The 15,606-nt window shown below is 35.9% G+C and overlaps 1 protein-coding gene across 1 annotated transcript in view; it reads left to right on the top strand.

Annotated features, from left to right (window-relative positions):
- DDX10 (DEAD-box helicase 10) overlaps positions 1 to 15,606 on the top strand; it is a 369,841-nt gene that overhangs the window by 287,361 nt on the left and 66,874 nt on the right. The window lies entirely within an intron of this gene.

Raw genomic sequence — 15,606 nt, 5'->3', positions numbered from 1 at the left:
ATGGGATTTGGCAACAGGATTGACTGTGAGAGGGAGAGAGGAGTAAAGGATAATATCTAGGTTTATGAGCCTGGGGACTGGGGCGATGGTGCTACTTTCAATAATAACAGGGACATTTGGAAGTTGGGAGAGTTTGGGGCATATTGAATTTGAGATGTTTACTGAGGCAGCTAGGTGGCATAGTAGATGGAGCACTAGATCTGAAGTCAGGAAGACCTGATTTCAAATCTGGTCTCAGACACTTAACCCTGGGCAATTCATTTAACCTTTGCCTCAGTTTCCTCATCTGTAGAATGGGATTATTATTATTAATGGCACCTACCTGCCAGGGTTGTTATAAGGATAAAATGCAGTAATTGTAATGTTCTTAGCGCAGTGTCTAGCACATGGTAAGTGATATATAAATCTTGACTATTTTGATTATCATTGGACATCCAGTTAGAGCTATTTGAAAAGTAGTTGCAAGAAATGTGAGTAGGGGTCAGCAAAGAAATTAGTGCTGAATTGGTAGATTTGATAATCATTAGTGTGGAGATGATAATAAATCCACAGGATATTGCCAAGTGAAGTATAGAGGAGATGAGACAAGGGCCCAGGACACAGTGAACACTCCTGGCTAGTGGACATGACCTACGAGGGTCCAGCAGAGGAGACTGAGGAGTGGTCAGATAGGAGGAGATCTAGGAGAGAGTGGCGTCCTGAAAACCAAGATCTGGTGAGGATATTTTTTAGGATGACAAAGACATAAGCATATTTGTAGGCAGTAGGGAAGGAGCCAGTAGACAGGGAAAGATTGAGGATGAGTGAGAAGGATGAAAGATAGGACAGTCTTTTGTTTGGGATGATGGGATTAAATGGGATTGCTCTATGAGACAGGGAAAAAGATCTTTGAGGAAAGAGGAACAACTTTAATGAAAGCAAGGAATTACAAAGTATTTCCATTGAATTGAAAACCACTCATTTCCATATAAATTTGGTGGACAGAAATGTTTTTCTTGTATCTTTAAAATGATAACGACTGCCTTGGCTTTGCATATTAATTTAGAAGGATTGTGTGAAAATGATTGTACTGGAGATTTGCATGATATGACTTTAAAAGTCACCCATATTTCATGACTAGGTCCTACGTAGACAGGAATTTAGGAATTTTTTTTTTTAACCTAAATTGTTACTTAAGGGACTATTGGATTTTTCTTACAGGAAACAAATCTTTTCCTATGGCATATGCACTACTTTTGCCAAGGTGATCTGCCATTTTAACGTTTATTTAAAGTATCAATAACTTCTGCTTTTTTGACCTAGCATAAAATTTCATTGACAACATAGGTAATAACAGACTTTGAGATGAAACAAGTATCTAAAAAGCAAAATTTGAGAGTTGTTTGTTGCTATAAAATAATTTGGACAAACCAAAAGTGATTCAGTTCTGTAGTCATCAAATTGTTGAGTCAATCTTGCTGTGAGTTTAAAATCAAAATCCTCCTTTTTACCATTCCCCTATGCTATGAAGAGCTAGTAACAATCTTCAAAATATTGACATTAGAAGGCCACACATTAGGTTGTCAAGAAACCTGGTTTTAAATCTGACACTTATTAACTGTGCAACCCTGAGCAAAACCATTCAAACCCTGAAATTTTGGTTTCCTCGCTTATAAAATAAGAGTTCTATAATACCTCCTATCTTGTAGGATTAGCCCTCAGATTCAAATGGGGATAATGCATATTAAATAATTTGCAAACTTGAGGGCTCTATATGTGAATGTCAGCTATTCATATGTTTGTATAACATATATATTATACATGTGTGTGAGGGTGCAAACACATGCAATACACATGTGTGTGATCTTGCCAGATTTATGACTTCATAAGTATAGGGAACTTTGGTAGAAGAATTTTGTCTACCAGTATAAATTAATGTACATATTCTGCAGCTTAGTCTTTCAGGGATGCCTCATACAGTGAGAGGCTAAGTGACTTACCTGGGCTCACATAGACAGGTGGGGCTTGAACTTTATGCATCTGAGGCCAGCTCTCTATCCAGCACATCACACTGATTCTCTTAATTTTGGCTTTAGTGTATATAATCAGCATCAGTCATAAGGATGAGTGAAGTGAAAACTAAAGTATTTTTATCTTCACCCTTCCATCTCTTTTTCAGAAAAGCAATAGCAATTAAATGCCTATTTCCACATTCTCTTGCAAGTAAAAGCCATATTAACTCTCACCATATTTTAATTCAGTTTTTTCTGGAGAGGTAAAAACCAAAAGGGTAGTTATTTCTGTTGTGAAATGAAAACTAAAAGTTGAAATTTTCACATTTTATGTGATTATGAAACTGCCATTTTCAGGTCACATATTTAGAGCACTTGGATGTCAGGTAATTATTTCCCCAGTCAGAGAGTGTTACATATCTCATAGCAATCAATATGTACTAATACAATAAAAATGCTAAATTATGTAGCATAGATTGAGAACAGGGCACGTACTAGTATGAGTTACAGATAATTAGTACAAAATAAAGGAGAGATACTTGCTGTTCCTATCTTTACAAGATCTTTCATATCCAATGCCTTCACTCTACTTACATTGTGATAACTTCAGTTCAAGCCCTCATCACCTCTCACCTAGATTATTGAAATAACCTAATTGGTTTTCCTGATTCAAATCTCTAACCACTTCACACACTGTTGCCAAAATAATTTTCCTTAAACATAGATCCTGCCATTGGACTTCTTTACTCAATAAATTCTACAGGCTTCCTGTTGCCTTTAGAATAAAATTTTATGAGCCCTCTTCTTTAGCATTTAAAGTCTTGAATAGTGAATTTCTACACAGTCATCTCTTAGTTTTCAATATGCTCATTTTTGTGCATCTCTGACACTTTCAAAATACTGACTTTGTATCTAGTTTGGAATAATAATTTAAAAAGAGTAGCTTGAGTAAGTTTTCCAAGGTTTTTCCTTCATCACTATGTGAGGTAAGTAGTGTTATTGTCATCATCATCATCATCATCATCATCATCATCATCATCATCATCCACATTTTACAGGTGAGAGATCTCAAAGTTCCTATGGTTGATGAAATTTGCTCCAGGGTCACATAGCCAGTATATATTAGTCAGTAGAGCATCTAACTGTGTGTCCTTTACCTGTGCACCTCTGGTATGTCCTAATTTCAAACCAGAAAACTGATCTGGAATTGCTGCTTAACTCCCTGTATTGAGAAATTTTGTTATGGAAATAGGGCCATAACTCCAAAATGATTGGGGAAACCGGTGGTGAATGAGAAACATTTGTGCACAACATTTTCCTTCTCATCAGAATCAATGAGGATAAGCTCTAGGTATAATTGTGATGTCAGAATTTGCATCTTCTTCCTAGTCATCCTTCTCCCTCTGAACAAAACTCAGGAAGATTTTAGAGGTAGTTTTCACTGTGTCTTTCCCACTTCTCCATGGCACTATCCTTAGACTGTATGTTCCCTTATCTGGCCGTAGATAGTGGTCTTCACTCATGTGAACCAAGGCTGCTCTGCTTTGACTCCACTAGCATCCAAGAGACTCAGAGGCAACTTTGATATTCAAGCATCCTATCCCCATTTTGTCTAAGACACACACACACAGAGCTTATTACTTTTTTAAGTCTTAAAAATATGTTATTCTGATCTGCCATATGGCATCAGTTTCTAGTTAACAAGATCTTAGAATGTCCTAGTAAAACACTAGTGTTGGTAGGGATCACAGCATCACACAAATCTAGAGCTGGAGAGTGTACAAGAAGTCATGTAATCCAGTCTCCTTACTTTACAATTCAGGATACTGAGGTCCAGAGAGAGTGACTAGCTTGAGGTCATAGATAGTAAGGGACAAAGATGTGACTTGAATTTAGAACCTCTGACCCCACAGCCATCACTCTTTTATTCTACCATATTATACCCATATCTGAGGTTACCTAGAACTATTTGTGCTGTCTGAAAATATCAGATGGGACTAGATGAGAATGATCATTTTTCTTACTAGTTACTATTGCTAAAACTAAATTGCACTTAGTTTCTTACAACTCTTGGAACAGATACTCTATATATCTTTATAGGATCCTCTTCTTAATACTTGTTAAATCCCAATTTTAAGATTAGATTCATGATTCTAATAGGAGAAATGCTTGCTGGATTCTAATAGCTTTGTCAGTCTCTTCACAGATGAGCCCTCTCAACACAGAGAGGGTTGGGGCAGGAGATAATGATTAAAATGAATATACAGTTCTATTTGCAGTATTTTCCTATACACTCTGATCCATAAAGAACACGTATCTCAAGAGAATGTCAAATTATTATCTCATCAGAAGTGATAGAAATACTCTTAAATTCCAAAGTGAATTTATTAATAGGATGTCTACAAACACTTTTCACCAGTTTCAATTATAGTAAAATGCATCAATCAATGTGTATTAAAAAATGCTCCTGATTTCATAGCAATTTTGGTCACCCACTAGAATTTGATATTGAATACATTGTCTAGAGACAGGTATACAGTGACAGCTGACAGGTTGACACTAAGGGAAGAGACAGAGCTGTAAAAGTGGAGCACAAGAATTCCCACAGCATAGAAATCTGAGGCCTCTTAGTTTAGGGGCAGGCAGTCCTATACACTTCAGTAGCCCTGAGTAATATAATTACTACAGTACAGTAATTAGATCTCATAACAATGTCCCTAGGTCATAAAAAAGACTAAATTATGTTTCATATTCTCTGTTTAAGAAGGCAAAGATGACTGCATTACAATTTAGGAAGATCCAATGCCTCACTCTGATATGGGACTCTTGCTTCTTATAGGCACTAACCCATGAAGCAAAAGCTCTAGAAGGTCCTTCCAGGCTTTGAGTACTGCTGTGGTTAAATTTGATGCCTAATATTAATAACATGGTTATATGTAATGATTAATATGATAATAAAATATTATAGATTAAAAGATTGGTCTCATTAATTTCAGAGGATCATCACTGGGCTGTTTTGGGGGGGAGGGGCAGCAGTTCCTGAAAACTATAATTAAGGTTTATGGTCTTAATTGAATTTTGAAGAATAGATTAGATTTGGTTAGGCAGAGACAAGTAGAAAGCTAGCATGAATAAGAATAGGGAAGCATGATAGTTTATCAATTTGACTAGATCAGATAATTTTATATAGGGAAGTGGTTAGTAGATAAAACTAAAAGTAGGTTATGGCCAGATTTTCTAGTGCCTTGACTACAAATAAGGGGAAGGGAAAGGAACAAACATTTATTAACTGCTCACTTTGCACCAGGCACTGTGCTAAGGGCTTAACAGTTATCTCATTTGATTTTCATAAGAACCCTGGGAGGAAGGTTTCATTATTATCCCCATGTTACTTTTGAGGAAACTGAGGCAAATAGATGTTAAATGACTTGCCTACCATCACATAACAAGGAAGTATCTGAGGCTGGTTTTGAATTCATGTGTCCCTGACTCCTGGCCCAGCATTTTATCCACTGAAGCACTTAGACTGACTGCCTTAATTTGGGTGGTAAAATAAGATGTTAAAAGCTATTGCAAATTGCCCTCTAGAGACATATTAAACTCTGTACCAAAGAAAGGGAATATATTGAAATACGTAACAAATGTGTTTTTACTTAAGAAGAAATTACATGATATTATATATAATCTGAGCTGGAAAAAAAAAGATGTAGTGTTAATTCAGATGAGAGACTAGATGAAATTTGTGGCAATAATTCATTGCACTGTAGTTATTAGGTATTAGAAACGTTTTCCTTGGGAGTTGGTTGTGAACTTTCTGGACAGTGCCTGTAATGAAAATGAAATTGCCTAATGCTTAAAGATGTTGGTGAATTTGACAGTATACTAAAACTTGAAATTAAGCAAATTGGGGGATTTGTTTGTGCTTATCTTTTTTTTTTCTGGTTAAGCAAGGGTTAATTAGCAGACACTTTTGGTTTCAGTTTTATGTTTTTAAAAATATCAATACTTTTTTAAGCCAATTTTCATGCCCTAATGATTATAGCGCATATAATAGCTTTCCTTAGTCTGGGAATCTTGTAGTTCCTCAGGGCCAACTTCATGTACTTACATTGTGCTAAACACAAAAGTGTATGTAGCTTTTTAAGGTATAGAAGAGTGACTGAATGTGTAATGATCCCTAGCAGGGAAAATTAAAACTCTATTAAGAGATTGTTTTCCTTTCATTTGATTCCCCCTCCTGCACATTCCGCTATCCACTGGACGTATAAAGAAAAAAAAATGTCTCTGTCCTTAAAGCACTTTAATAAATATGAAATAAAGGAAAAAGACAGAATGGTATAATGGAAAGAACAGTGACTGTAGAATCAAAGGAACTTGGTTCAAATTCTTACTCTGATGCTTACTACTTAAATGACTTTGAATAAGTTCCTTAACCTTTCTGGACTAAATTCTAAAACAAGATGGTAAAAGGCTTTAAAAGCCAAACAAGGGAGTTTGCATTTGATCCTAGAGATCATGGGATTTTATTGAGCTGGGAGTGACATGGCTGCAACTGGGCAATAGGAATATTATTTTGGCAACTGTGTGAAAGATATTTTAGAGAAGGGGAGAGTCTTGAGGTAGGGAAACCAATTATGAGGCTTTTGTAGTAGGCTAGTGTAGAGGTAATGAGTGCCTGTCGAGATTGGCAACTAGTTAAATATGAGGAGTAAAAAGGAATTTGGAATAGAAGATGACTCTAAGTAGTAGCAAAATTTGGAAATGGGGTGGGCTTGGGGAAGAGAAAATAAGTACTATTTTGTATATGTCACATCTGAAATAACTATGGGACATGTAGTTGGAAATATCCAGTATGAAGCTAGTGATGTGGAATTGGAGTTTAGGAGAGAGACCAGAGACTTGGGGTACATCCTTCATTAGGAGATAAGCTATGGAAGATGATCCAGTAAAAGAGAAAGAGCAGCCAGACAGGTAGAAGACAGACCAAGAAGGAGCAGTGTCATAAAGACCGGGGTTAGTAGTGTCAAACCAAGAAAGAAAGGTGGTTAGTAGTGTCAAATGATGCAAAGAGGTCAAGAAAAATGAGGATTAAGGGGAAAAGACCATTGGATTCAGCAATTAAGTGGTCATTGGTAACACTAGACAGAACAATTTCAGTTAAAGGATGAGGTCCAAAGCCAGATTGCAAGGTCCGAAAAATGAGAGCAGAGAGAAAGAAGCAGGGTGAGTAAGCAGCTTTATCAAGGAGTTAAGCTATGAAAAAGAAGGGAAATGTGAGGTGAAAGTTTATAAAGATGGTAGAGTCAAATGAGGCTTTTTTCCCCCCAGGATAAGAGAGGCCTGGTGGACAAAGAATCAATAGATAAGGAAAGATTGAAGATTAGATCCATGGTTTGGGATGATTGTGAGGAGATATCTGTAGGAGAAGATTGGAGGAAATGGGATCAATGGTACAAGTAAATGAATTGTCTTTGTCTAGGTCCTAGGAGAAAGGTCACTTCTTTTGAAGTCTGAAATAAAAGAGAAGAATATGGGGTGGCTAGGTGGCGCAATGAGTAAGAACGCCTGTCCCCAGTCGGGAGGACCCGATTCTGGCCTTAGATACTTAACACCCACACACAAAAAAAACTGGCTGTGTAACCTCCAGCTAGTTATTTAACCCCAATTGCTTTAAAAAAAAAAAAAGAGAGAAGAATATGGAGAATTATGTCAGAGTGTTTTGAAATGTAGCATGGGGAGAAGAAAACTCATGGCAAATAGGAATTTTCTCCCCAAGCATAAAATAAGGTCCTTTGCTGGAAAGGTTATATGGGTGACTTTAGATGAGAAGAGGTGGTTTGTAGCAGCTGTTGAGGAAAGTATGATAGGGAATTGTAAAAAAAAAAAAAAAATCTGTATCTCTTTTAGAGATACAGCTCTACCTGTGGCAAGAAGCTACCACAGAATTGGCACCCATCAGCAGAATATGGACCTACCTGTATTACCCTGATTACCAGGAGCAGGATGAATGAATGAATTACCTCCACCCAACAATAACCAGAGGAAAGTTGGCAATAGCAACCGCTTCTTTGACACCAGACTTTTCTCCCTGACATCAATTCATCCTGAACTCCCTTTTTTAAAAGATTCTGATTTCCTTCTTGTCTCTCCCCTGCTTAAGAACTCTCAGTGGCTTCCAGTTTCCTATCACAGCATCTCTTAATCTCTCTGCTTTGAAGACTTTTTTGTGGCACCTTTGCTCATCATTTTCCCCCCTCTACCCGACCCCTTGTTCTCACCACCCACCACCTTTCTTCTCTGGTTAGGTTCCTTGACAAGTGGTTTGAACTATGATAGAGGAATAGACATTTTGCCCTTTGTGTTCCCTGAAAATAGCACGTGATTTTAAGTTGTGTTTTCAAGTGTTTCTTTTTGTTGTTGTTGTTCAGTTGTTTCAGTTGTGTTTGACTCTTCTTGACCCCATTTGGGGTTTTCTTGGCAAAGATACTGGAGTTTTACCATTTCCTTCTCTGGCTCATTTTACAGATGAGGAACTGAGGCAAACAGGTTTAAATGACTTGCCTAAGGTCACACAGCTAGTAAGTGTCTGAGGCCATTTTTGAACTCAGATCTTCATGGCTCCAGGGCCTATCCACTGAGCTATTTAGCTGCTCCAAGTGTTTCCTATTACACAGATTAAGTTACTATTTACCAGGAAGTCTTAACAATTGGGTCAAAGAGAGAAGTTCCTAGGTTTCAAAGCTTTTATTCCTGACCCTGCAGTGATTCACTGGGAGCTAGGTCCTATTATTCTTCTGCTACTTGTTTCTTCCTGACTTCTGTATCTTATCTTTTGATGTTATCATGGTCCTTATTCACTTAGCTGGAATATTTGGTTAGTTGATGAGATTGTTGATGTCTCAACCTTATAGAATTTGTGCCATTCCTTTCCTAGCTCTCCCTGCTACCATCAGTAAGAGTCCTGGCAGCATAACTCTAAGTAATCTGATTCCAACCAACAAGTTTTAATTAAGTGCCTACTGTGTGCCAAGCATTCCACTCTACTACGCACTGGGAAGACAAGTACAAAGAATGAAATAATGTATATTTGCAAGGAATATACATTCTAAAGGAGGACACAGTAAACATATATAAAATATAAATGCTGCTTAAATATAAAGTAAATAAATACAAATTTGTACAAAGTAAATATATGATAGGTTTGAGAGGAAAGGAATTAATACTTCATGCAGAAGATTGTGCTTGGAGCTGTGTTTTAAAGAAAGAGGTACTTTCTTTCTCCTAGTTAGAAGAAGTACATTCCAGGTGTGGGGGATGCCTAGTGCAAAGCACAGAAGCAGTGATGGAATGTCATGTGTGAAAAAAAACAGAGACAAGGTCATTTTGGCTGAATTGCAAAGTGAGGATAAGGAGTAATTAATATCTTTTCAGGCTTGAAAAATAGATTGGAACAAATTTGTGGACGGCTTTAAATGCTAAACAGAGGAGTTTATATTTTATTCTAAGGGAAGCAGGAAGCCTTGTTTTTTGAGTAGGTGAGTCCAGTGGTTGGTTATATTTTTAATGAAAATTATTTTGACAGTAGTGTATAAGATGATAAGTGGCAAGACACTTGAGACAAGGAGACCAATTAGGAGGCTATTGCAATAAACTTTGTGAGAGGTAGTGAGAACCTGAATTAAGACAATAGCTGTGTGAGTTAGTGATGAGTTGAATACAAGAGATTTCATGAAAGAAACAGCAGGAGTTGGCCATGTTTAATTTAAGGTGTCTCCAATTTGAAATGTCCTATAAAGAATTGTACCTGCTTAACTTCCTTTGTTACTACTGCCAAATTCCTCCCCTGCCCTTCATTCTGATCAGACCCACCCTGCATTCATTCCTTTCAGCCCAATTTAGATCCCTTACTCATTCCTACCTCTTTGCTTTATATACAATTTTCTCTTTCCTCAGTTATTCAAAATTTACTTTTCACTTAAGGCACAGTTTAAACCTACTTCTTCTCTGAAACTTTCTCTAACTCTACAACCCAATTAAATCTCCCTTAGTTCTTAATGCCTTCCATGTTTTTAGTCTATACTAATGTAATACTTATTTTTAAACAGTTTTGTGGTGGTCACTACATGACTCTTGTTAATAGTATACTGTAATTGAAGGAACTCTGGAGTTGCAATCTGAGGGCCTGAGTTCAAATATCCATCACTTACTGTACTTAATATCCTTGATCTTATGCAAGTCACTTAACTTTTCTGGATTTTAGTTTTGCCTTCTTTAAAGTGAAGGGGTCAGACTTATCTGCCTAACTTTACTGAAAACACCTTTAGGGCAGGAACCAATACATCTTATACTTTATGTATATTCCTCATAGTGTCTTACATAGTACTGAGCATATAGTAGGTACCCTTTAAAAATGTGAAGAATTGATTAGAAAAGAAGCATGATATAGCTTGCCTCTCTATCCAGTCAGTTCCAGGTTGTTTAGGACCAAGGTTATGATATATCAATAAGTGGGAGAGATACCTAATCTTTAGCATTACAGAAAAGAGAAACTTTTACTTTTATATGATTGACCTAAAATATCAGATATTATACTACTGTTCACTGTAGAAGGGGTAACTTCATAAAAGAAAAGAGATACTGTTTGGAATGCTCTTGCTCCATAGATGAACTTGTGAATTCTATTACTTAATGCCTGTGGCTCCTCCAATTTTTTCCATAAAAGTTCTCTTAACTCACTCAGCTGCTGGTTTCCTTGGCCTCAGTAAAAGAATTTAATGATTCTCCCTCCCTCAGAATTATTTAAAAGAGTACAAGGTTTAGCAGGGAACCAGTATTACATTGGCTCCAGGTAATGCCTGTTTTTCTTTAATTCTGTCTCTCTGGATGGTTAACGGGGAGAGGCTGATTGTGGTCGAGTTTAAAGCCATCAGTTTCATGCTAAATAATCAGGAACAAATTTAGTAGTTGAAACATATAATGATATATTCTCTTAAGTGGAAGGGACCTCAGAGATCATTTAGTCCAATCCATATCTGATTGAACGGGAATCCTTTCTAAAATATATCCAACAAGATAGAAAGGTGGAGACTAGATGATAATGAAATTATAAATAGGTTTGTAAATATCTGGTTAAGTGGCTGGACCCAAAGAGTTAGCTATTGAGGGTTCAGTGTCAGTGGGAGAAGTCTTAAGTGCAGTACCTTAAGGTTCTGTGCTTGGTCCTGTGCTTTTAACATTTGTGTCAGTGACTGCAATAAAAATATAGTTGGTCTGCTTATCTAATTGATCATCTAGCCTCCCATATTTTCAATGCTATTTCCCTAAGGGAATCTCTTCTAGAAATCTTCCCCAGTGCACCTTCCATTGCTCTCAAGGGCCAACAGGACAATTTTCGTATATTTCTTAAAGATAGATAACATAAAACCCATACATCTAATCCTGGCTAATCAGAGAGTTTTCATGTAGATTTGTAGTGATAGTATTGTATACTGTCTATTTCTATTAGCTTGGACCTTTGGCTTATTTTGTTTCACTTAATTTTTCTTTTTCTTTCCTTCATGTTGTACCCAAAAAAAGGTGAAACTGGTGTTTATTACAAATTGTGACATTCAGGTCGTGTATATTTTCTGTAGTGACAGGTTATTAAATGCTGTAATAGATCGCCAGAAGACATTGGACACTTTATTTCAATATTTAGGTTAGCTGTGTTTTCTACAGTGATAGGATATTAAATACTATAATCCTTTTACCAAAAGAAACTGTGAACACTCATTTCATCAGGTCACTAACTTCAGTTTAGCTTTTCACGTGCCTTTTATGGATTTTGTGTGGTTTTGACCAAGAAAAGAGTAATAGAATAGATGACTTCTCAAGTTCCCAGCTAGTCCTTTGACTGTATTTGTATAATATTTTTTCTTATTAAGAAACTTGAAATTTCATGGCCTCCAAGGTAGACTACAATTCTTTATTAAATTAGGGGTATTTTTGAAAGGGTGATTTTTTTTTTTCAACCTCATTCAGATATCTTTCAGGATACCCAGTTATCCTGGAAGTTGTTAGCTTTCTGGCAGTCTATAAAAAGTATGCCCTTATTGTTTTTCATGGACCCATCATGTAATTTGGGAAGCTTGCAGTGTAGTCTAAATTGTTTTCCTAAGGCTACACATTTGGAAGAAAAGCTGAAAATCTCCTACTTTAACCATCTAATCTTTTCATCTGTATCATGGTTTTATTTAACTGTCAAAATTCCTACCTCTCAATAATCTTTTGGTGCAGGAAATGGGCTTTGGGTATAATATATCAACAAATATTCTAGATAAAGTCTGTAGACTAGGTTGTATTAAATTTAATTTGACTACTTTTTTAAGATTGAATTTAATACTCAATCTTAACCCAATAACATTGGAGTTATTCTGACCTGGATACTGGTGTGAGGATCATTATTAAGATAGTTAACTTGCTGGTTGCTAATATTTAAATGACAATGATGTCTATCTGGCTAATTTTTTATTTAATGAAACTGTGATTCCATAAATGTGGGGTCTAGTTCTGCCTCTTCCATCATTAACTAGCTCTGTGCCCTAGGCAAGTTACTTACCTCTGCATCTGTTTCCTCTTCTATAAAATTCTAAATTAGTAATCTCTAAAATTCCTTCCAGCTTGCTGTGTTTTATTAACTCTGAAATGGTACCAAAAGATGTGGTTTCAATCTTTTTGTTGGTATGTTGTTCCTCTAATGCATTATTCTAGTAAAATTGCAGCAGCTAAACTATTCAGTATGTAGCATCTGGGGATTATAGCCTCAGGGTATTTAGCCCTAAATAATTGTGCAAAGATAAGTGATGTCATCTCGTACATATCTGAATGATATATAAAAAGGAATTCTTTTGTCAATCTCTTATTTATCTGGCTGACTTGGATACTATTAGAATATCAAATAAATTGATATTTAAGAATAGCTTTTCTGTCCTTCCAAAAGGAAAAAGGAAGAGAAAACTAAGAAATATAATGCAAATAAATTCAGTAAGTAAGGTAGCTATGATTCTTTGTAAACAAAATGATTTGAGCTTGTCTTAATGATTAGAAGATTCATTCATCTTAATTATACATCAAAAAATGATTGGAATTCTTTGCTGGTGTGAAGAACACAACCCATGTACTTACCCAGAATATTGCTTAAAGTTTTTTGCAGAAATGCATGCTATGAAAATCTAATTATTAAATATTGAAACCACATTGATTGACTTTTTTGGTCAAGCTCAGAGCCCTGAATGTTAAAGCCTATAGGCCTTAGATCAAAAGTTCTTTACTCTGTTTGTTGGTAGACCTTATGCTGGTGCTAATAGTATGTATAGGCAACCAAGACAGAATGAATTATGAAGAGGAAAAGTGAAACTGACATGTCTACTGTAACTGTATTATCTTTAAGGTATGCAAGAAGGAAATGAGAGATAGGTAACTGATACCCTCTCTTTGAAGTTTTCATCATCTTGATGAAATATGCTCTTAAGAGAATGTTTCTCCTAGTAAATTCTTTTAATTAAAGCTCATTTTTTTCTAGTACCAGTGAGAAATAGCTTTCTGTTCTTTACCTGAGCTGTAGCTGTTACTTATTTGTTTTGTGATACGAGCAACTATTTTCTAATTGTAATGTAATTTGGACCAGTGAAATCAGAAAATTACAGCATACAACTACTAATAAGACAGATTAAAGAAAGGAATGTAGTCACTTATCTTAAAATTTATATTTGAATTGTCTCTATTTAACTTCAGTCTTTTGTTGCAAAGATGCCATGGAAAAATAAATAATTGAGTTGCAAGTTTCTCACAATAGATAAAAAGTTTTGGGAACAATTTTAAATTCTTTCCCTTTACTGTCATACTTTGTTACTCATTCAGAGTTGTCATATATAGTGATTTCATTGTTTTTGAGGATTTTTTAAATTGGAATTTATTTAATCATTCACTCTTTAGTAAACTTACATAATATCAACTTAGCGTCAGTTGTCTGACTCTTGATTAATATTCAGATTGTGAACACCTTGGTTAATTCAAGATCAGACAAAGAAAGGACTGGAATAAATTATAATTGAAGGGCAGACAAATATTATGAAAACTTAAAATGATTAGAGTTGTCCAAAATTGGAATAGTCTGCCTTGATATGTAGTGAATTTCTTTTGCATTAAAGTATTTGAATGAAGGCTGAATAACCATGCATCAGGTGGGATGTAATGGGAATTTTCACTTACTCTGAATTGAATTAGGTGATCTTTAATAAATTTTCCAGCTCGTATTTTATTCTTATATAAATAGTTGGCAACACTGGCTTGGATGATTCCAAATCATGTGATAAATGTTACATCTTTAAAAAGTACATGACTGGGGCAGCCAGGTAGCACAGTGAGTAAGAGCAATGGCCACAGAGTTGGGATGACCTGGGATCAAATCTGGGTTCAGACACTTAGCACCCACCCAAAAACACCTGGCTGTGTAACCTTGAGCAAGTTACTTAACCCCAGTTGCTTAGGGGCAGCCAGGTGGCTCAGCAAGAAAGAGCACTGGGCTCAGATACTTAGTACCACACCCAGAAATAACTGGCCATGTAACCTTGAGCAAGTTACTTAACCCCAATTGCTTAAAAAAAAAAAAGTACATGACCTTTGGTGCCTTTTAGACCAGAAGTTTCTTAATCTGGGTCTATGAACTTAATTATTTTAGTATTTTGATAAATGTAATTCAGTATAATTGGTTTCTTTTATAATTTTATACATTTTATGCTTTTAAAATATTCTGAGAAGTGGTCCATAGACTTATCAGAATGGCCAAAGGGTCTATGACATACAAAAAACAAGATTAAGAATCCTTAACATTTCAATTTCATTTCAGTGCCTTAAATGCTTCTTTGTGGTCTCTTTGCATCTTTTTATAGCATTAAAAGCAGGAACACATGGGATGTGACCATAAAATCCATTTTTAAGTACATGTAATGGAATCAGTGTAATTAATTAATTTACAGTTTTATCTTCTTTGTGTATGTGCTTAGAATATAAACTCAGTGAGGGCAGGAAATGTATTGTCTTGAATTAAGTGCTGTATTCCAATGTTTTGCTGTGTTAACCCCCCCCCCCCTTTGCACTTTTTGTAAACAGCTTTTGGTTGCTCTTTTCCATTGTCTTTGGAAATTGTTTCCAATTTTGCATGAAAGAGTTCTGATCTATTTATTTTGGTCCTGAATTCTATACTCAGGTAAATATGTGTATGTGTACACACACACACACAGCAGGAATTCAAAAGCAAAAATTTATTTTCCACATGAGACATTGTTTTAAGCAGTTGTAACACAAAGACAAAAACTCTGCAGTCCTTCCCCTTAGAGAGCTTACATTCTAGTAGGGGATACAAATTAGAAACAAGAAAATACAGACTTGCCCAGGGTTACACAGCTTCTAAATGTCTGAGGTGAGATTGGAAACCAGGTCTATCTGACTCCAAGTTCAGCATTCTATCCACTATGCTATAGTAGGAAAGGCTTTTTGTAGGAGGTTCACCATAGGTGAGCCTTAAGATTAACTAAGGATTCTACAAAACATAGATGAAGATAAAGCACATCCTACT

Source organism: Petaurus breviceps, unplaced genomic scaffold (assembly GCF_028583685.1).
Source record: "Petaurus breviceps papuanus isolate PSGF00001 unplaced genomic scaffold, PetGlider_PUasm1.0 91133, whole genome shotgun sequence".
Lineage (NCBI taxonomy): Eukaryota > Metazoa > Chordata > Mammalia > Diprotodontia > Petauridae > Petaurus > Petaurus breviceps.
The sequence above is the reverse complement of the archived record's forward strand: the minus strand, read 5'-3'. Positions and strand labels throughout refer to the sequence as shown.